Source organism: Cervus canadensis, chromosome 8, assembly GCF_019320065.1.
Source record: "Cervus canadensis isolate Bull #8, Minnesota chromosome 8, ASM1932006v1, whole genome shotgun sequence".
In the NCBI taxonomy this organism is placed as follows: domain Eukaryota; kingdom Metazoa; phylum Chordata; class Mammalia; order Artiodactyla; family Cervidae; genus Cervus; species Cervus canadensis.
In genome coordinates, this window is record NC_057393.1 from 26610837 (window position 1) to 26633726 (window position 22890).

Genomic DNA, 22890 nt, shown 5'->3' on the forward strand with positions numbered 1-22890 from the left:
GCCCGGCTGGCTGGCTGGCCCGCCCGGAGACCAGGAGCCCGGCTGGTTTTTGTTCCCCTCCTCCTCCCCCACCTCTGCAGCTATACGTTATTTCCATCTGGCGGGGAGAGGGCCGAGGAGGCTGAAGTTTCCCCTGTTGGTTTGGGCTGCAGGCCAGCAGTTTGCCTGGTGGTGGAAGAATGTCTCCAGCGCTCGGAGTAATTAACTGGCTTGTGTTAATGCAAGGCCAGGGTGGCAGCACGGGTACCACCATCCAGCCCGTGAGCAGGGATCCTGTGCCCTCTGAGGCCCAGGGTCAGGTAGCGCCCAGCTCCGGGGCATCCTACAGCATCTTCTCCCTTGGGGCCATAGTCCAGGCTGGGAATGAGGCAGGGGTGGAAGAACCTGGCTGGCTGGTGAGACAGGCAGGCCATGACGTCACTGTGGGGTCCAGGGTCCTAGGGCGGGTTGTCTGAGGAAAGGCCAGGCCTGTGGAGGTTGGCTGGTGTCTGGGCGGTGAGCTGACTGCCCCCTGCTGAGCTGAGACAAGGGCTCAGACAGGGGGATGAAGTCAGGTCCTGGGGCCAGGGAGGGTCCCACAGGAGCCGCCCTGTCATTGGGAACTGAGGCTTTGTCCTGTCTGGGCCAGGCAGATGGCTGTCTGGGGGGCTGCCAGTTCCCGGGTTCTCATCGAGTGGGCCTCAGTGCCTCAGCAGCAGGAGTCTCTCAGGGGGAGTGAGGAGCACTCCAGTCTGAGGTGCAGGCCCGTGCGACCCCCTGCAGGGCCCGGGGTGAACTCTGGCCCAGGACACCCATTGTCAGTTTGCTGGTGACCTGCTGGCGCTTGAGTTGGTTCCTGGGGTGCTCTGTTTTGGTTTCAGTTTGCAGTGGGGGACGGGCCCCTGCACCGAGCTTGTGTTGGAGCCTCTCTGAGCTGTGTTTGGAGGACACTCCCAGAGGGGAGGGGCCTGCTCTTTTCCTGTTCCACTCTATTCTTCCCAGTGTTTTAAGCTCTGACAGGAAGACAGACCAAAGGACGTCTGTGCCCACTCTAGAGAGAGAAAAACTGAGGCACAGAAAAACTGAGGGGAAGTGAGACACCTTAAGTCGAAAACAGAACAGGAATGTTCTTGGGCCCCTGGTTCATGTGCCTAAGGGCAGCAAGTAGTGAAGCAGCAGTAAAGGTACTGAGGAAATCCCAGCAGACCTCCTGGGGGAGGTGAGGTTAGGCTCCTGCTGCAGGAGGCTCGGGGGCTGTGCTGAGAACAGGGCTGTGATGCCAACATAGACCTGACTCATGGCCCTCCTGGGAGTGGAGTCTTCAGAGCTTGTTCCCCTCCGAGAGGTCAGGCTCTGCCATTGTGTCTGGAGTCATCACCACTGTGGTTGGCAGCCGTTGTCCCCACCCAACTGTCCCCAGGGTAAGGCCTGGGCCCTTCACCCCAGGTGCCCACACTGGTCCCCTTCCTGCATGGCGTGGCTTTCAGCCTTTGTCACAGTATCAGCCCCACCTCCCCGCCCCCACAGAAGCTGCATGTCTGAGGGGCCTGGCTCTGGAACCCTAAGCACCTCAAGACCCAGAGAAAGGGCTCTCTACTGGTGGGATTGGAGACACCCACTGAGGAGGTAGAGACCTGTTTGTTTGGGGGCGTGGTCCAAAGGAAGGTGTGTTGGCTTTTCCATATAAAGTCGGGGCTGCTCAGAAGTAGATGTCTGGCTTAGGGACCCTCTTGCCTCATGTCACCAGTGCAGCTCTTTGTCTGTATGGGGAGTGGTGAGCCCCCGTGTCCCTGGGTACCAGCTGCTGGCCAGGATGGCTACAGAGGAGACCCCCCCCACCAACTAAAGGCAGTCAGCCTGTTATCAGACTCCTTGGTTCCCTTTGCCCTGTCACCCCACATCCAGTACCCTGCCTGGGAGTGGAGGAGGGGGCACCTTGACAAAGTGGGGCTTCTGCAGCAAACCTGGAACCATAAGGTACTCCTCTCCTGAGGAGTCCCCGATGGCTGTCTGAGGGGCTCAGGCAGACTGACTCCCCAGAGCAGCCCAGTCGGCACTCTGACCCTCTGAGGGAGCTGCCATCCCTAGAAGCGGGATTCTGCCCACCACCCACCTGCTGGGTGACTTTAGGTTCCTTCCTCCCTCTGGGCCTCTGCCGCCCCTTCTGTGAAATGGAGACAGTCTCCTGGGTGCTCAGAATCAGGGCCTGGAGCAGATAACTTCCCCAAGCCCGCTTCACGGCTGGGAGATGCCACAGGGCCCTGGGTGTCAGGTAGACAGAGCCTCCCTGAACGTGGCCTTCCCACTTCCCTGGACCTCACGTCTCTCCCCTTGGTGAACGCAAGGACCTTGGAGTGCTGTGTCCACCACGCAAACCCACACTGTCTGTTGCCGTCTGAAACAAGGAGCCCTCCTGCAGTGTAAAACCAGCTTAACCGGAGAAACCGAGTGGGTGAAGAGGAGAAAGGAAGAGGGCCAACTGCAGATCCTTGGGAGAGTGGTTTCCCAGTTCAGGGGGCTGGATGGCTGATGGTGGGGGAGGGGAGATGTGTTGTGCATCCTGCAAACTGGCTTTGGAAGGAGTGGTGAGTGAGGCTTTTGAACTCCAGGACAAAGAGTCAATTGTGACGCCTTTGACCTTAGGACTGGTGGGTGTCTTAAGGGATTTCCACTCAAATTGTTGGGACAGCAGCTCCAGTTAGCACCACCCTGCGCCCTGGGGGCTGGCCTTGCCCTCTGGGAGCCAGGGCTCTTCCTGTATCCCCGTCTCACTTGGCTGAAAGCTCCTTGAATAGGGTGTCCGTAGAGGGACCCAACCACCTCTGTCTCTGCTCACTCGTCAGAACCCTCTGGAAGGGACCACACAGTCTCCTGGGGATTTTTGACGTGTGGTTGTGCCCATACTCTGTAATCTCATTCATCTAAAGAGAGATGTGTCTAGAAGGCAATTCAGAGTCAGTAAATAGTAAACACAGGTTCAGGCCATGCACTTCACATGCATCATCTTACTGGAATCATGGAACAACCCTGTGTGGTAGAAGGCACTTTAAGCACTTTGTGTCTGAAGTAACAGTTTAAGAGGTTAAGTCATTTTCCTAAAGTCCCAACAGCTGAGATCTCTCCCTTCTCCAGAGGAAGTGGGGGGAGGGTGAGAATGGGCTGATCCGGGGAAGGATCATCACTGAGTTGGCGATGCTGCAGGTCAAGGACAGACATGGCTTGGCTGAGATGATGACAAGGCTCCCTGGAGCGTTGTTGCAGGAGGATGGCTCTGTGTGCCTCTTTCCAGCATGGTGCTCATTGGTAGTGGGGGTTCTTGTTGTTAATTGTCAGTTGGAGCTTGGGGATAAGCCACAGCTAAGAGGATCTGAGAAGGGTGGTGAATTCCCAACACCAAGGACAAGCCTATTCTGGGGAATGCAAGTGGATAGATGTCAAAGACGCCCACAGTGGTGGGACTTGAGTGGCTTCAGGGAAAAATTTTTGATTAAACAATGGGCGTGGGGCCCAGCCAGAAAAGGACTCTCTCCATTGATCTACAGGGACAAATATAGCAGAAAGACTCAGCAGTTTTGTTAGATTTGCCAGCCATTTTTGTCTTATCCTTTAAAAGCCCTCCACCCTTGACATAAACAACAGTGCCTGAGATGCTGCCTTTGTAAGACATTCTTACGCCTCAAAGACCACATTGGCTTTACCTTCCAGCAGGCAAAATCTGGTCTGACTTCTGGCAGAATCTTGATGGCAGTTGCTCTGATTTCTGTGTTAAGCAAAGCTGCCTCCAACTTTCCAGGATGGTTTCCTTCTCTCAGGACTAGGAGCCAGCCAGGGGATGTGGGGATATGAGTCAGCAGATGATCATTTTTTTTTTCCTGATCCAGCTTTCCTACTCTGAGTCTTTGCTTCTTTCCTGGCATTAGTGTGATAACCTTGGAAGATATTATACAATACTTCCTTGGAGGCACATAGCTATAGGACTAAGGTAAAAGTATTGTATTGGCAAGAAATTTTGAGCTCCTGGTCCATACAGGTGAGAAATTTTATAGGTAAGAAAACTAAGCCTTGGGGAGTTTGAGAATCTTCAGTCTACTCCAAAGTCAATGCTTTAGTCCCCCAGTTGAGTAGTGAGCAGAGGACAGACACCCACTCAAACTTACTTAACAGTTTACTAAAAGGATTTGGGAAAATCTCACCAGAACCCAAGGATAGGAAGGACACCCCAGCCTCACAAGGACTGGGAACCAGAAAACTGGCAGGAGACAAAGCAGCTACCCTTCTCCCTCTCTCCGGTACCAGGTGGATTTAAAGCCCAGCTGTGATCTCCTAACTGCAGACCAGGCTTCCTTCTCTTCCTGTACACTCATAACAGTGGCCCATTCACCTGATGTTGGCTTGTCAGGACCAGATTTTTCAGTCAAGATAACAGCCATCAACTGTGGATGGTCTCTGGTTCTACAGGTTCAAACTTTGAAACTCGAATCTGATTGGTTCCTGGCCAGCCAATGGATTGGCAGACTTTGGATCAGGTGTCCAACTCTGGACCAATCAGCTGTGTCCAGGAAAAATGTCATAGGGTATAAACATGGCTACCTTTCTAACCTCTTCATCAGTGGCTTGGAGCACAAGTTTTAAAGAAAAGAGATATAGGGAGGTAAGTTATCTGAAAACATGTTGGCTGCATCTATTTTACTTATTTAACAGCTGTGTGTAGTAGAAAAAGCAAAGAATCAGGAGTCAGAATGTTAGGTTTAAGATCTAACTGTGTGATATAAGCAGGAATCCATTTCCTCCTGAGTATAAGAGAACAGTGATACATACTATGTGGGGTTTTTTTTCCCTCCAATGAAATGTAACCATTTATTATTTAACAAATATCTTTATCAATAAGACAAACTAATAAGCTTTCCTCTCAGATTTGTATGTCCTAATGATTATTTTTCGTTGTCAAAAATGATGCATTCTTAAGTCATATATTTTGTGAGTTGGAAACTTCTTAACACTGAAGATGTACCTGTTCTATTCCTTAGATATTTCTCCATGAACACTGTTATAGCCAGTTCTACATAGGCTTTTTGTAAGTGAGATATACACTGTATACACTCTTCACTTTGTCATTTATTTCACAGTTCTTAAATACCTCTTGTGTTCCAGGCCCTATGCTGATTACATGCATACCCATACAGTTCCTGCCTTTATGGAGTTTAAACTCTAACTGATGCTCCAACTAATAAAAATAAATGAAAAAATAAAAAATAAAAATAAATAAATAAACTCTAACTGATGCAAGCATGCTGAGTACTTAATGAATGGACTGTATTGTGAGACTGGGCTACTTCTGCAGATTTTCTGATGTCTTAAATGGACTTCTCCTATATATCCTCTATGTCTTTTAGTTAGACTCTGTGCTTACTAAGGAGCCAGCTGATTAGTAATTCATATTACCAATCTGCTCTTGAAAAGATGTCCAAATAAAGATAGGATAGGCTGTTTCTAGAAGGACAAGTTTCTTGCAGTCTGCGTTACAGATAAGTGAACTAACACTCTTAACTGTGCAACAGCCTTTTAAGAGTTTGGTTCTGGTTCTGAGAGCCATATTTGGTTGTGTTAACTGGCCCCCATGAGGTCCTGTCCCAGCTGATAGAAAGCCTTGATCTCTGACACGCTTCTCTTCCTAAGTACAACACATGCATGTTCCTGCTATGTCAGCCTGATGAGCGATTACAAAGTCCATGCTGCTCCAAGGCTGTCTCTGGGGGGCAGTTGTTGCCCACTTCATGAAGCTGGCTGGAAGGCAAGGGGCCATCGAGCATAAGTCAGGAACAGAAGTGAGCATTCTAATCCAACTTTGGGCCCCTCAGCCCAGCTTTAGTCACCCTGGCTGGAGAAGGTTCTGAAAATAAGATTGCACGATAGCCTGGCAATGAAAAGTATGGGTTCAACTTAGATCAGCCTGGTTTTAATCTTGATTTGGTTCTTGATTTAGTACTTACTAGTGGTGAGCCTTGGAAGTTACTTGAATGTTCTAAGTAAACGTCGGTCTCCTTGCCTGCAAAATGGTGCTAATTGTACCCATAGCTGTGGAGTTAGTATGTGCTTGTTCAAGAGGAATTAAGTGCTCAGTACATGATAGTTGTTGGTGGCTCAGTCCCTGGTGGCTCAGCAGTAAAGACTTCTCTTGCAGTGGAGGAGACGTGGTCGAGAAGATCCCCTGAAGAAGGGGATGAAAACCTACTCCAGAATCCTTGCCTGGGAAGAGCCTGGGGGGTTACAGTCTATGGGGTTGCAAGAGTAGGACATAACTTAACAACTAAACCACCACCACTACATGACATTAAGGCGGCTGGACTGGGGCAGCTCAGCCACCAACTGACCTTGGAACACACAGCTAGTCAGTTGCCCTCTTGTGGCGTCAGTTTCCCACCTGGCTAGAAAACAGGTTGCAGTTCATGGTGTCTGAGGTTTCTCTCAGCCCTGATGGTCTGTGAGGTAGGTACGGCAGAGGGAGCTTGCTATAGGGCATGGCAGCAGGAGACCATGCTGGAGACCTGAGTTGACCCCTTGGAGCCTTGGCTTGGCAGCTGTTCTTGGCCCTGTCTGTGTGTCAGGGAAGAGTTGGAGTCAGAGTCCCCTTGGTGACCCAGGAGTAGACCTCGTGGGATCAGGGGCTTCATGCAAAGGCTGGGAGAGGAGAGGCCTACCTGTGATACCCCCTGCTGACCGTCACTCAGTAGCTCTGTGGCATGCACAAAACTGATGTGCTGGGGGCAGGGTCTAGCATAGTTGGGAAAGGCTACCTAGAGGAGTTGGAGGCATTGAGCTGGGCCTTGGAGAAAGTGGGGGTAGATAGGAGATGGGGGGATAGATAGGAGAGAGGGGAAGGAATTCTCGAACCCTGTGAGTGGAGTGCCAGGTGGAAGGCAGAGAGCCCGTTGGGGCTAAGATGGCAAGGCAGGCATACAGTTGTCTCAGGAGGTAAGGCTTGATGAAGAAGGCAGAAGGTGGGCAGCAGCAGGTGGGGAGCAGGGTGGGGTCATGGAAAATAGGTGAGCAGGAGAGGGACCTGAGAATAGGAGTATTTGAAGCAAGCAGTCCTGGCTGTGGGGAGGCAGATGGCGGGGGAAGGTGTGTCCAGGACTGGAGGACTGGAAATAGATCTTCCCTCGAGCTAGATCTACACTGGCTGTTGTCAGGGAGGCATCCAGGGGCTTGCCAGCAATAAGGGCTGCCAGCCACCTGCCTGGAGCCAGCTGCCAGGTGGCTGGGTGGGGCAGTGGGCCCCCAGGTGCTCCCCCTCTCACCTCCACCTATTCAGGTTCGGCAAGTGGAGTGGCCAGTCACCCTGACCTCACATTGGCTCTATGGACCAATCATGTCCCACAGCCTTTCCTTGAATAGACATTTCTGAACAAAAGATGTGGATCCAGGGTGACCTTGGAAACCCAGCTGAAGTGCCAGAGTGACACCAGCTCATCCCAGCCTCAGCCCCATAGCAATACCTAGCTTCCCCTCTTTTTGGTGGGGGGAGTGGAGCAGGGAGAAAGCAAGATTGTACTGAGTCCTCTCACCGGATCTCAAAGGCTGCTTTTCTGGGTTTGGACAGCAAGGGACCGGTTGAACCACACGCTGCCCAGAGCCCACCAAGGCCAGTCTTCAGGTGATCAGTCATCACTGAGTCCATACTACTTGACTAAGTTCTAGACTGGTGCTCAGAGGTGACCGAGGCCAACAGAGTCTCACACTTACAGGGCTTACATGTGCTAGAGAAACAGTCATATGTGAAAAAGGAAAATAAATCTAGATTTTGATAAGTGCAGTGCAGGAAATAAACGGGCATTATGATAATGATTAGTCAGAGGAAGGAGGTGATAGAGTGTGGCCAGGAAACGCCTCTCTGAAGAGGTGCAGGTGGAGCTGAGAATGCTTGGAGCTTGGAGAATGGAGGAAGAATTAGAAGCAAGGCACTTTCGGGGAGAGGTGGTGAGTGAGGGCAGAGAAGGAGGAGAAGCCATGTAGTAGCAGGCCAGGGCATTCTGTTCTGGGGTAGTGACCGCCACACACCTGATGGGAGTCTTGCAGTGTGGCCATTGGGTGACTCCATTCCCTCCGCTCCCCAGACATATCCTGGCCCAGATGCCTGGGGAACGGGCAACACTGGAGACCCTCTGTCCGCCCCCAACACACACACACACACACACACACACACACTCACTCACTCACTCACACCGGGCTTTGTCGCCAGGAGAAGTGATAGTCCTGCTGAAGTGCAAGATAAAGATCCCTCTGCAGGTTTCCTGCATTCTTAAATTAAAACAAACTTCACTGTAGCGCTTTCTGGGATATAATTTGTTAGGGACCTCGGGGAATTGGGGTTGCTGCCCCTTGTTCTTTCCGCAGATGGTCCCGCGGCTGTGTGATAGTATACCCTCAGCAGTTGGGCTTTCAGTAATCACTCTGGTAGATGTGAGGTTTGCCTGAGTAACCACTCTCATCTCTCTCAGCATCTTTTCAGACTCTGTAATCTCATCCTCTGGGTTCTTGATGCTGACCTGGACTCCCTGGCCTCACTGTGGAGGAACAGCAGGGTAATCCAGTTAGCCCAGTTGGGAAGCCTCGTGGAAGCCAGTGTTCACTGGGAGCTGAGCTGTCAAATGCCAGGAAGTGGAGAGAAGCTTCAGGCTCGTGTAACCCCCAACTTCATGTCTGGAACATGCTTTATGGAGCTCTCAGGAGGGGGTTTCATTTAATTGTCTCAGCCCTGGCTCCACATTCCCTTCTTAGTCAGGCACCTCTCAGCCTCAGGCTAAAATGCATCTGCCTGCCTCAGCTGTTATGGACTAGATGGTGGGGAAATGGCCCAGGCATCGTGAGAGGTGAGAGAAAGCCAGACTTGGAGGAGGAGTCTGCCAGGGACTGGCCACGAAGTGAGCAAACCATGAGTGGGTCTCTGAGCTGGTGTGCTGTGATTGCAGGGCCCTCTCTCCTGTTCTGTCTGGCCTGTTGGCATTGCCATGGGCTACCCTTGGATCCCTGTGTCCCAGAACCTTAGTGTTTAAGGGATATCTTAAGTGCTGTAAAGCCTGTGTGTCTGTTCTCTGGGGAAGACTCATCTGGGGAAGAGGGGGTGATCGGGGATGTCAAGGCCTCCTGGGGAGCAAGTGTCCACTGATACCAACTAGTAGTGGATTTGGGACGTTTTTCAACGTGAGCTCTGTCTGAATCAGAATAGTTTATGTTTTATAAGACATAGAACCCTGTGTTTGTATAACACCTTGGAAAGGAGAGTGGCAGATGTTGGCATCCTCTCCTTTTCAGGTGGAAATTGAAGCCCAGAGAAGGTCAGTGACTTGCCCGGAGGTTGCATAGCGGGGAGGTGGGGCCCAGGCTGCCACACTCCTTATCCAGTGCTGTTTATCCAGGGTTGGGAAATCTGGATGTTTGCATTTCTCTTCCTTGTGGATTTTACTTGTTTGAAAAGCCAAGCCCCAGAGCTCTCTGCTGTGTGAATTCTCCAGGCCACAGAGAGCAGGAGAGCAGAGGTCAGTCCTGCTGAAGCCCCAGCTGGGGTAGGAGCAAGGCCAAGGCGTGGGGCGGAGGGAATATGAAAGGGAAGGGATGTTTGCTGGTCCGGTTTCCTGCAGAAGAGTTGTGAGTGTTCTGGCATCTGGCTCAGCCAGGTCCATGAGGTGGGGCTGGACTGGATGGGTGGATGGGTCAAGGGCACTTGTGGTCTCCCTGATCTGCTTACCAGGACTGAGGGTGTGAGAGCCGAGCCTGAACTGTGCCTGAGCCATGCTTGTCAGGACCCCAGCCTGCTCTGCCGTCCCTTTGTCGGAATAAATAGACCTACCCTGGCCCCTTCCCAGGGGCCCCTCATGACCCAGTGAAGAGCTCCATCCCACCTCCTTCCCCTCAGCGGTCTCAGCACTGTCTGAATGACCTCTCATATGCAAGGACTGCGTCCATAGGATGTGGTTTGCTCATTCCGTCCACACACACGGGGCACCTGCTGTGTGCCCAGCACTGGGTGCAGCAGTTGACAAGAAGCAGTCGTCCCTGTCTTCCCCCATAGACAGTATTCTAGGGCTTTCTCTTCCCTCAGGGTAAAGGCCTGGATGCAGTAAGTCTATCATATTGACACTGCACCTGCTATGTGTGAGGCAGAAAGCCCAGTGCCACTGGGGCCAGTGTTACTGAGGGGCTGGGAGGGTGGGACTGTAAGGCATGGTCTGTTCCAGGTTCAGAGATGGGGTAGTGCCTGGGGTGGGTGGTCATGGCTGGAGGAAATAGGCCGTGATCAAGGAGCTGAAGGAGGAAAATGCTCTAAGCTGAGTACACGGCATGTGTGACGGTATGGCGGTGGCACAGATGAGGGGGATCTGGCCAGGCTCTGGGGCTGCCAGAGAGGAGACGTCCCCTAAGTGATAACAGGCCGAAGGGGCATATTGAGGGTCTCAAGGACCTCAAATGTCAGGAGAAGGAAACAGGCTGCAGGACATATTTCTGACCGTCTGCCTAAACCTCCCTTTGACAGAGGAAGAGTGGAGGCCTGACATCATTTGCCCAGTGTCCCATGGAGTTTGTGGCAGGTCTGCTGCATGAGCTAGGGATGGCAGGTGCCAAGGTAGCTGTCTCTGAGGCACCTTCGAGGCCACACTATCCACCCACTCACAGACTGGGGCCCAGCCTGTCCTCCAGGTGAAGGAGGAGGTAAGCGGGCTCTTCAGCTCCCCTCCCTGGACCCCTCAGCCTGGTGCTGCAGCTGGAGCCAGGACACAGACAGCAGAGGCAGGCCCGAGAGAAAGAGAGCCTCTCTCCTTGTATCCTCCCCAACCACCTGCACTCAGACAGGCTCATTTTTCAGACAAGGTGCCTTCCCCCAGCAAGGTCATCTTCAGATGCCTCGGCGTGAAGGCAAACACCCCTTTCAGCAACACTTCTCGGGATCCAGGTGGGGCTATCCCACTGGCTGGCTGTGTTCCTTGCCCCCACCTCCACGCCACCCCACTGCCGCCGCTGCTCCAGCCCGAAGTGCTGCCTTCCCCATCCCTCATGTCCCTCCCTCCCCGCAGGAAGGTGGTGGGGTCTCTGTTGAGGTTGGCCGGGCCTCCACTCCTGGGGTTTCTGGACACTCTGTCTTTTCTTATTTGTTTTCTCTACTTCTAACCGGCGCCCTCACAAAAGCCCCAGCCTCCTCTCTGCTCAGCAGGCTCACCATCTTTTGATTGAGGCAGAATGTTGAGCTGCTGCAATCAAGACAGCCTGGGGCCTTGTCCCGGCACCAGCGACTGCAGTGTTGGCCACAGGCCTCCACCCCCACAAGTGACCTTGGCCCCCCAAGTGACCTCCACCCTGGCCAAGTGACCTCCTGGCGCCTGGGGTGGGGGGTATTCTGCCAATTCCAGGCACCTGCTTCTTGCTCAAGGCATTGGGTCAGCGGGTTGCCACTTGGCGCCGTGCTCAGGGTGTCATCTCAATGGGCAGAGCAGCCTCATGGGGGGAATGACAAGCTTTGTATAAAAGTCAATTTCAGTCAGTCTAGGTTCCAAGCTGAGCCACCCGCTAACCAGGTGATCTCAGGCAAGCTGCTCTTCCTCCTGAGCATCACCTTTCCTCACGTGTGGTTAGGAGTGAAGACAGTGGGCACGGCTGCTTTCCAAACACCAGCCTCCCCTATTCCCCATGACCATTACAGTTTTACCAAGCCAGGCAGGAAGCAGGCCTTTTGTCTCCATAGTGCCAGGACTTCTCAGATCCCCTCTAAGCCATGGGGCTCCAAAAAAAAAAAAAAAGCCAGTTTCAGCTTAGAGGGAGCAGGCAAGGGGAATCTGACCATGTTGGCAACTTTCAGCCAGCTCTCCAAGCAGCCAAATGGGTCACTGGCTACAAACATCCCTGGGTTTGTAATGATGATCACAGGGCCCGTGGGCTCCTGGACACCTTTGGAATGGGCTTTGTGAGGCCAAGTGCTCCACAGATTAAATTTCCGGAGAAAGAACAGCTGAGAAATAGTCTTGAGCTTTGCGAAGCCATTTCTGTGCTATGACAGCAAAAGGGGTGTGTGTGTGTGTGTGTGTGTGTGTGTGTTCTTCACTGTGCTATGACAGCAAAAGGGGTGTGTGTGTGTGTGTGTGTTCTTCACTGTGCTATGACAGCAAAAGGGGTGTGTGTGTGTGTGTGTGTGTGTGTTCTTCACTGTGCTATGACAGCAAAAGGGGTGTGTGTGTGTGTGTGTGTGTGTGTGTGTTCTTCACTGTGCTATGACAGCAAAAGTGGTGTGTGTGTGTTCTCCACTGATAAAAGGGAGGGGATAGGCAAAGGAGGAAGATTGTCCAATCGTAAGCCTCCCTCTCCCCTTCAATTTGCATCAGCCAATGAGGCAGCTGGTGCTGCTGTGTTTTCCAGGCTGGTGCTGGTAACAGAAGGAATATGATTAGTGTTGTGGAATTTCATGATAGGGGTTAGGGGTGGCTTCTCCCCTCCCCTTGTAAAATAAAGTGATGTTTTGAAGAGTTGCCCTGGAGAACTGCTGAAAGCAGAGTGGCTGACAGACGCTTTTGGTCATGTCAGACGAGGACAAGATTATCCAAGTGAGCGAGGGTGTCTGTCCCCATCAGCCGTGCTGTGGGGCTCCAGGGCCCTTCTGCCAGAAAGCAAGCAAGGGGCTGTAATCACAAACAGGCCGGATCAGTTACCACCAGAAGTATTACTTTGGATTCTTGGCTTTGAAGGGGAAGAATGCAGTTTTCCTTGCCCCTCCTCCCCCGTCCTTCTCAAGTTAAACGAGATCTGTGAAATCGATCGCTCTGGGACTTAAAAAGAGAGGCCAAAATTCAAGCCAGTGAAGGGTCCTGAAGGCCCAGCATAGGAGGCTTCTACCAGCCTCCACTTATCTGGGGGCAGGGGTTTGCCTAGCCCAGTTCATTTTGAGGTGAGGAATTAGAGAAGTCCATTTCCCCTGAGTCTTTCTTGTCTACCTGGGTCATCCTTGCCTCCGTCTTGCCCACCAGCCAAGTATCTTGACCCTACTGCATATTTAAGCTGGTGTTTTCTGTATATCTACCATGTTCCTAGCACAGTGGGGTAGGGATATAATGAAAATGGCTTAGCACATTGGAGCAGACTCTGACCAGCCTATAAAGATAGCAAAATAATGGGGCCCTCACCCCTCCTGGCCCCCCCTAGCCCTGGGAAGCCCCTCTCCTTGCCTCAGCCAGCACCCCTTCGGCAAGCACCACATCAACTCCTTCACACTTGGGTATAAATAATACTGCACCAGGAGTATTGACACTGATGGGTGTGCTTCCCCTGGCCTTGGTCGTGGGAGTAAGACCGGCGTTGGCGAACACCTGGACCTCCTTGCCAATGAGTTGTGATGTTTGAATTACTAGTCTACCCTGTTCACAAATGTTTTAGCTTATTCACCATTCCCCTTAAACAACATTACTTCATGGTGTTTCACTAAGAGTTTATCTGAGCACATCTAAGACCTTCATTATTTTATTAAAATTGTTCCTAAGGGACGTTGTTTTTTCACTTTATTGCTTCATATTTAAAAAGACCAAACATTCCGAGTTATAGCAGCTGTCCCACGTCGCTGAAAGCTGTCCCTCCCAGATGCCAATGAGATGGGTGACGGTCAAAATTATCCCTTTTGAAAAATTAATATGTCCTTATGGAATGGATCTATTTCTCAATTTATATTTGCAATATACTTCTAACTTCTATGACTGACTTTTAAGACTTAAGATATGGATTGTAACCGACTGTTCCCCAGAGGACAGAGAGGAAGCCTGCCTCTTCAGCAGGGCTTTGCCCCACGGGAGGGAGCAGCCAGGGCTCCTGCTGTGGAACCTCCCCGATGAAGGCTTCGCTCTACTCTTCTGCTTCCACGCCAGTCCTGTGTCCCAGGTCTCACCACACAGCTGATGCAGACTCCCCCTCTTTGGACTCAGAAGGCCTCCGCTTTTGTTGGGGCCAGAGTATTTTATCAGTGCTGATGTGGCGGCTGGGAGGAAGATTGTGGCCTGCCTTCCGTACCCTGATCTCTCAGGCCCCATGGGGCCATCCCTCCACGGCCTGGGTGGATTTAGAGCCAGGTTTGCTTGGAGCTCTGATCCAGAGACCAGGACAGAGAACAGGGTTGGAGACACCCACATTCTAGGCTGGGGGACAGGCCAGGGTTGGGGAACAGGAGCTGATGATGATATCGCTCACTTCCTGGAGAGTGAAGTTAGAGCCTGCCATGGCCGCGGGCTCGGACTCAGCTGTGCTGAGTTGGGCCTGGCAGGGCAAAGACATGTTTAAGGGGGGTTGGGGGCGCGGAACTCTTCAAGGCCCACCTCAACATCCAGACATCTGTTCCATCCAGGCCTCCCAACCTTAGAACCACTTCTGGAATAGTCTCTCCTCAAGGGCCCTGTGGTGGCGGGGTGACCTCATGGAGGGCAGGCTTGGTCAGTGACTTCCTAGCTTCCTTTCTGTGTCTCTGCCATCAGGTGCCAGAATCTTGCTGCTGACTGTGGTGGGGTGTTGATCACAGGCAGGCTGTCAGAGTACATGTGTTAGTCGCTCAGTCGTGTCTGATTCTTTGTGACCCCCATGGACTATAGCCCGCCAGTCTCCTCTGTCCATGGAATTCTCCAGGCAAGAATACTGGAGTGGATTACCATTCCCTTCTACAGGGGATCCTCCCAACCCAGGGATTGAATTAGGGTCTCCTGCATTGCAGGCAGATTCTTTACCATCTGAACTACTAGGGAAGCCCATTCAGAGTGGGGAGAACCAAACCATGCAATTAAGTGAGTGTGTAGTCAGGGGCTAGAGATGAAGCATTGAGTCATTCCCCAACTTATCTCCTACTGTGTGTCACACATTGAGGCATAGAGATCATTAAGGACGGCTTGATCCCCAGTCGTGGAGCCTTCCATCTCAAGGGGAAGGAGGGGACTGGGATTGCTGGTGTACAAGGAGGCAGGGTGGTAACTCTGCAGACTCCTCCCCTTAAGGGGTGGGGGCTGAGGCACCAGAGAGTGACAGGGCAGAAATGGAAAATCTCCTTGATTGGTGCCCATGGATGTCAGTCACTACTGACTGACCAATCATTGTAACTGGTGAGACTAAGAATGAGATAGTTGACCCCAGGCAGTCTCTGGGGCAACTGAACTAGGGGTGTGGCCTTTTCTCCTTGGATTGAGATAGGAGCTGTACTCGGCCTCATTAACTTAGAAACTAAGATGACAAGATGGTGCCCTGAGGTAGGAGAAGCTCAAGGAGATGGTGTTTGTGTACACTCTCAGTCCCTCAGTAGTGTCTGACTCTTTGTAACCCCATGGACTATATAGCCTGTCAGGCTCCTCTGTCCATGGGATTTTTCCAGGCAAGAATACTAGGGTGGGTTTCCATTTCCTCCTCCAGGGGATCTTGCCAACCCAGGGATCGAACCCACATCTCCTGCATTGGCAGGCTGATTCTTTACCACTGAGCCCTTGGGAAGCCCAACTCAAGGAGAGAAGCTTCCTAAATCACACAGACCCAATTAGGGCTCAGGATGGTCATCCCATGCCCAGGGTATTCCAACCTCAGCTTAAACCTAGTTCTGCTTTGTGGAGACCATTGATGTCAGAAACTCTGGGAAAGGCAAGAAAGGAATGGCTGAAGCTCCTCCTGTATATCAAACAGTGAGCCAGGCACCTTCCACTGTGTAGTCACCACCCTTGCCTTGTAAAGCACAGATGGCAGGACTTCTCTTTCACAGGGAGGAAAGCCCATAGAGTTCAGATAGCTAGCCTCTTCCCTGTACACTCTGCAGCCTCTTAGTTAAATCTCCTGTGGTTCCCTTGGGCAGAAGCACCATGGTGGGGGAAGCTATTTCCTCTGAGTAGCTTTCCCCACATCCTCTGAGGGTGGGATGTAGCAGGGCTCTGGGGCTGCCCTTTCCAGAGGCGCCCCCCTGAGTTGCGCCCACCATGGAAGAGGGCAGTGTGTTCCCTGTGTGAGACACTATGGCTCCAAGAGTCCCAGTGGAGGCCTGCAGCCAGCCCATGAAACTGCTTTGAGTTTGAAGGGGCTGTTGGTTCATAGAATTCCCTCTGCATTCTTCCAGAAGCCTCGCCCCAGGGCGTGGGCTTGTCCCTGGTGCTGGGCTTGTGGGACCTCCCTGAGCTTGGCTTTGCCATTCCTGTGAGGGGAGAGGCCCAAATGAAAATGGCCCAATCAGGTGCTATGCTCACACACAGCAGACTGGGAGAGCTCATGGGTGGGGATATGGGCTTCCTGGGTGATCCTGGACATGTTATGCAACAAGCAACAGAGATCTCCTGGGCTTAGGTCCCTGTGGGTAAATCTCTCCAAGTGAACTGTGAATCAGAGGTACCTCCCTAGTTTAAGGGACCAGAGGAAGGAACACTGCCCAGGGGCTGAAGAACTATATTGGGCTCTAGTTGGCAGAAGATGCCAGGCCAGAGGGATGGGAGTTGTAAAGCAAATGCCCAGTGCTGACCCCAGGAGCTAGACTCAGAGAGACTGAGGCTGAGGGAAGCAGGGGGGACTAGTGTGGAGGGAGAAGCCAGGCAAGGTGAAGGAAGCCTTGTGCCCATCTTGTTACTGCATTTCGTGTTCAACAGCTGCTCCCTGAGTCCCTTCTTTGTCAAACACTGAGCCAGGCAGGGGCTCGACAGGATACCAAGATGAGCAAGACATGGCCTTTGTCCTCAAAGAGCTCTTGGTCTAGCTGGGGTGACAGCCAACCCAAACCCAAGGTCAGGGTGCAGGGAGAACATGAGGGAAGGAGAGTAGAAGGCCAGCTCACAGAGAGTCACAGGAACTTCACAAAGGTAATGGTTTTGAAGGATGAGGCCCAGGCAGTGACGGATCAGAAAGACCAACATATCTGGGCCTTCTGAGCCCTGCTGGGTGTGCACACAGAAGCATGATAGAGGGCCTTTCCTTCTAGACCACGCGAAAGGCTTGTGTTCAGATCCCACTGTGCCACTGAGTAGCTACATGTAACCGTTTTGCCCCTCAATTCCCATATCTATAAAATGATGATAATATTTTGAATTCCACATGGCTATTGGGAAAGTTTACTGTGCAAGAATATTGTCAAGTGGCATTTTCCTATTCTTTTCTCTAACAGACAGGGATGGGCCACCATCCAGTCTGGGCAGTGAATTGCATCTGGGAGTGGAGGGCAGGAGGAAGTTAGGAGTCCATCAAGTTCCTCAACCTGCTCAGAATAATGACCCCCTCCACCCCCATCCACCTACAATCCAGAGACTTTTCAAAGCATTTTCCCCATCTCTTCCACAGCATAGCTATGCAAGGCTAAGTGGGGCAGAGGCCTTTGTTTCTGTATTTCAGAAGAGGAAACTGAGTGACTTGCACAAGACCACAAAGCTTGCTAGTGGCTGAGCTTGGATATAAATCAGGGGGCTGCAAATCCTTAACCCAAGCCTCCTTCTTTAAGATCAGTGCTTCCCAGAGAGTGGGTCCTATAAGTGAGTGACAGGCCCAGCATTAAATGGCATTGAATCCCATCAGGAGAAGGTTATTTCCTTTCAATTATTTCACTCCACATTGAAGAAAGTTTCCATGTGGGGCTTCTGTGTGGCTGAAACTTGCTGATGCTATTTGTTTGACCAAGGGAAATTCTAGCCCCAGTCTGTGTGTTGGCTAGATTGTGGCTTACTATCTTGCTGGAAATCCATAGCATTGTTGTTTCATTGTATTTTTTCAGCTATGTTCTATCTGTGCCAAGGGATACAAGCTTTCCATTTAGTGTAATATAAGTAAATGGTTTTTGGAAACATTTTTTGTTTGTTTAAAAAAAAAAAAACAGTGGCACAGGGGTTATTCAGATTGTTTAATTGCATGCCTACTGCTCTACAGGGCTTCCCTCATGGCTCAGCAATAAAAGAATCCACCTGCAATGCAGGAGAGAAAGATTCTATCCCTGGGTCAGGAAGATCCCCTGGAGAAGGAAAAGGCTACCCACTCCAGTGTTCTTGCCAGGAAAACCCATGGACAGAGAAGCCTGGCAGGCAAAGAGTCGGACACAACTGTGTGACTGAGACACATGCACTGCTGCTCTGTAATGCCCAAGGTTTGGGGAACACAGGTACAGGTCCCCAGGCAGGACACTCCCCGGTACCTTTCTTCTCCCAATCTCCTAGGGAGACACCAGTGGCTCCCAAATTCCAACTGGGAAAGAAGCCTGGAAAAGTATCAGCATTCGTGGCGGCTGCTCCCCACACCGCGTGGAAGAATCCACGTTGTCAGAGAGCTGTTGACGTCAGGCGGTGCGGGTTTTTGTAAGACCTCTATTTAAAATTCCCCAGAAATTAAAGAAGCAGGGTTTGGAGGGAGGGATGCCCTAGACAAATTGCGGAGTGGGTTTGTCTTGTTTATGGACATGGTCTTTAAAGTTGAAATTGCCCCTGCTTTTATTTTTTGCACCAGTTCAAGAGGGGCTGAACTCAGCTAGAAGGGAGGATATGGTTGTCCGTCTAAGGCTTTTAGTTGAAACCAGCTCAATTCTGGGACCAAGAAGCCTCTGTTTTTAGCCAAGAGAGAAAAGGGGGAAAATATACAAACTCACTCATGTATACTTCGTCTTGGAGTAAACTAGTTAAAAGAATAAGATCAACGCCTTATATTTCAAATGACTGGTGTAACAGATACAGAGGGTTCTGTCAGCTTTTTTCTCCAAGCTGGATATACACATACACACAGCAGACATATTGCTAGGTGGCCCCTATTCCTTTCTTTTTGATTCCCCAGCACAACCCTGGTAAATCCATGCTACTTAATATCCTCATCTCACTAATGAGGACACTTCATTGTCTTTCATCAGACATTTTGGATGACCAAGTATCATTCTAGCCCCAAGTCTTTTTCTTAGAAATGTCACCCACACAACACCATGGTACATGGGATGCTTTTAGCTGGCACAGAGAGGCAGTATGTTCCACAACACATGGCGGAAAAAAAAAATCCTTCATCTTGTCTTGTTTTGTTTCTCTGACAAGCCTGATTTACCTCAGCTTGATGGTCAGCTCTGACTCTCTCTAATAAATCTCCTTCTGTAACAAAAAGGAAGCAGTCTCTAGATGTGGCCTCTTCAGTCACAGCACAGCTCAAATTTACTCTCTTGTTTTGTTCTCTGTAATTTCATGGTTGGGACCAGTGGTCCTAATTGTTTATTCATGGTGGCAATCTGAAGTTTCCTAAACAAATTATTTTCTTGAAGTTAAAAAAAGAGGGAGGAACTGTTTTAAATATATATTTACTATGTGAACCACAGTATACGCAGTTCTAGGATATGGCCAAAGTCAGCCAGTGGTGTGGAAATATCTGAGGTTTGAGAAATGCTGATCCAAAGTCACTCTCTCCTGGCAAAGACCTCAGATGAGATCTTGTGCCAGATAACTCTGTCAGCTGGGTGGGCTCTGAGAGGGTGAGGGAGAGGCTACCTAGAGACAGAGGCAGAAATCTACCTGTTAGCCCCCTCCTCAGGGTGTGGCAAGAGGTGGGGGAAGCCATGCTCAGGACTCTGCTGAGAGCTGGGTCTGCTTAGTGGAGACCGACAGAATGGAGGAGAAACGGATGAAAGGACTGGTTTCCTGGTTCATCTGTCAGATGGAGATTTAGGAGATCTAATGGAAAAAGCAGGCGGTGTTGGCCTCTTTCTGCAAAGGTAGTGACAAAGAGTCATTTTTAAACTGAGCCAAGGGGATGCTGTGCTAGGAGTCAGGCCTGAGGACCGATCCTGGACTGCTTGTAAACCAGGCATCTGGGTAAGTCACCCAGTCCAGGTGCTTCCTAATCCTAGTGCAGCCTAAGGTTTCACAGGCTTACTGTCCACCCTATCCCAAACTCCAGGACCCTTCTCATCCTCGCTGCCAAGTAGGGGGACCCATACAACCCAAGTGCCCGAGACACTCCCAGTTGGCACCTAGTATTTGGCATAATTATGAATAATGCCCCCATGTACTCCAGAAAGTTTAGACAGCGAATTCTAAGACCGCTGTTCTAAGCCATGTCCTTTTGTCTCTCCACTTACTATAATACTTTTCATCTTGTCAGATTTGACCTGTCATTACCATCTGTTGAGCTCTGTTTTGGCTCCTGATCCTGGCACCACTTTTACTAAATGAGACGGTGCGGCCAACACAGCCTCTGTCTTTGTACTGTGACTGATTAAAACATCCAATGGTGCAGGTTCCCAGTGGGTGTAACCAGTAAGCCGTCAGATCCTCTCTGGATATAACCTCTGTGGTATCTACAGTTTCTTCAAATGATGCATCGGCCAGCACTGTTATCTATGGCATGGGGCAGCCTTCGTCCCCCTCCCTGCCCCCAACCCATGCCAAGCACAGAACGAGACCTTCAGTAGAGACTTTCTAAGGTTAAGGCCAAATGCTAGTGACACCAAGAGGCTCTCTCTCCCCATGAGACTCCAGACACCTAAGACCACCTGCCTGCCTGCCCACCATGACACCAATCATTGAGGTCTTGGTTCTTTAAAATTCACCACAGTGTGCACCTAAACTTTAGTAATAGCTCTTCAGTGCATCTTGCTAGGAACCCAGCACTGTCCTGAACACTTTTTGTAGCTTTATTCATCCACCAACACAGTGAGATGTAAGTGTACTATAGGTCCATTTTACAGATGAGGAAATTGAGGTGGTTGCTAGTAAACAGCGGAGCTGGGATCGGAACCCAGGCAACCTCATTCTAGAGCCCTTGCTTAGAGCTGTGGTTCTTCTCTACCTGTCATTTTAGAGTGCACCTCCTGGGCCTGCCTGAACCCAGTGCTGGGCTTTTGGGCCCATCCAGAGGGGTGGGCAGGCTGGAGCAGGTTGGGGGTGGGGTGGCAGTGGCCCAGCTCTCGCTGTCTTCTTGCCACGGACTCCACAGAGCCTTCCAAACAGTGACGTAGCAGGCTGTGCTAATGGTCTTGGAATTCAGGCCTCAGGCGCCCAGGGAAGGTTCTGGGGCCCTCATGGCCTGAGAGCCCCCTTTGGGGGAGGGGGAGACCATAGGCAACAGAGAGGGGGGTGGGTGTCAGAGGCGGGATGAGAAGAATAGGTCAGGTAGGAAGGCAGGGGCTATGGGGGTACACTGGGAGGGACTTGGAGGGGGAGGGCTCCCACCCATTCCTGTTTGCTTTGGACCGCGGAGGCCACGTGCTGAGAGCTGGAGTGTGTCTTGGCAACAGGCCGCAGTGACAGAGCTTTCTGACCAGGGGAGGCCTGGCCCAGGGTGGCTGCCTTTCGTTGTTCTTAAAGGCACAGCATCATGCCACGGATGGCCTGCATTTCCCACATCTCTGCTCGCTCTCAGGTAGAAGGCTCAGTTCTGCCCCAAGGTCATGGGAAGGGCAGCAGGGCAGAAGTGGTCCCTTAGGGCTCAGCCTTGTGCCAGGTGTAGTGTGGCCAGGTGGGCAGGGCTGGTGACATGTGCCTGGCCAGGCCCCCTTCAGCCCCCTTCCTCCTCAGCATCTCCCTCCATCTACCACCAAGTACCCCCAAATTCCTCCTCCTCTTCTCCAAACTGCTCCAAGGAAAGAATAGGAGAGTGCCCGGACATTTCAGTCTCACGAGGGGGCCAGAGCCCGAGGCAAGGCGTACACAGAGAATGGAGGCAGGTGTGTGAGGCCTGGACTGTGCCTCTGCTGCTAGCTCCATCACCTCCCTCCTGCTGTGGACGCGGAAACCCTCCGAGAGGGCCTGGCATGCAGCAGCACTCCACAGATGCCAGCTGTGGGTTAGACCACATGAAGGACCTGGAGGGAAGGGAAAGGCAAGGCTCAGAGGTCACCTAAAAGCTTCTGTGTTCCAGACTCTGCCCACCTGTCTCATCTTGCCCGCTACCTTCCGAGTGGGCACCCAGGGCGGGTGGGAGGCAGCCCAGCCCCCTCACTGGCCACAGCACCAGTGTGCAGGGTGTGTTTGCACCCATCCTGGGTGCCATGCAGGGGCATCCCGAGTGAGGTTGTTCTCTGCAGCATCCCTGTGCCTGGAATAGGGCCTAGCATATGCCAGGTGCTCAGTAAAGGCTGGTTGTTGAGTGTACCACGTGTCCCTGATATACCAAGGGCAACACAGGATGCCAGGCATCCCTCTGGGTGGCTCATACTGCCCTGGTATGACAAGGCTCAAGGAGGTCAGACCTGTTCCGGGTCACCAGTGAGCATGTGGTGAAGCCAGGATTCAAACTGAGGTCTGTCTTGGAAGAGGGGCTATAAGAGGTGCCTGTGGACTGAGTCCTTGGGTGAGCAGGACAGGAAGGGTGGGGAGACCTCATGGAGGACCACACCTTGAAGGACACACGGGAGTTTCAGAGGGAGAGGAAGGGAGCAGGGCCCCCCCACCCCCACCAGCTGTTTTGTCCCAGGCTGAGCTGTGAGTGACCTCAGAAGGCTTTATTAATGTCCTAATTGTGTGCAGCTGGCCTCCTCTGGCCCTAATGAGCTCATTATCCACTCTCATTAAGGAGACCATTGTGGCCTGGTCACCCTGGGGACAGCAGTGGCCTGGGGGTGCCCGCCACTTCCTGCCTCCCCTTGGACAGGCTCAGGTCTCTTCTAGAGAGGCTGAAGCCCCCGTCCCTCGCCCAGCCCCTCACCCAGGTCCTCCCATCCCTTCCCTCTGTCTGTCTGCATCTCTGACTCATGTGTGTGTATGTGTGTGGTTCATGAGAGAGAGAATCTGTCGACTCTCAGTTTCTTGCTGCCCCCCGCCCTACCATCCCTTCCCCAGTGCCAGCCCTGGGAAGCCTCAATTAGAGTCTGTTTGAAAGGGCTTTGAAATTGGCCAAACAGCTAAAGATTATGCTTAGCCTGGACAGAGGGAGAGACTGACTTCTGGACCTGAGCTTTCTCCTATGTGGGCCGAGGACTCCCTGCCCCGC

General features: G+C 51.8%; 1 protein-coding gene and 1 long non-coding RNA gene across 6 annotated transcripts in view; both read left to right on the top strand.

Moving 5' to 3' along the window:
- LOC122445945 lies at nucleotides 1–12182 on the top strand. The gene is made up of 2 exons (XR_006270731.1): nucleotides 1–12061; nucleotides 12138–12182. It is a non-coding gene; the product is annotated as an uncharacterized LOC122445945 (long non-coding RNA).
- The window catches only part of SH3PXD2A (SH3 and PX domains 2A), a 243415-nt gene that overhangs the window by 186714 nt on the left and 33811 nt on the right, over nucleotides 1–22890 (top strand). The window lies entirely within an intron of this gene.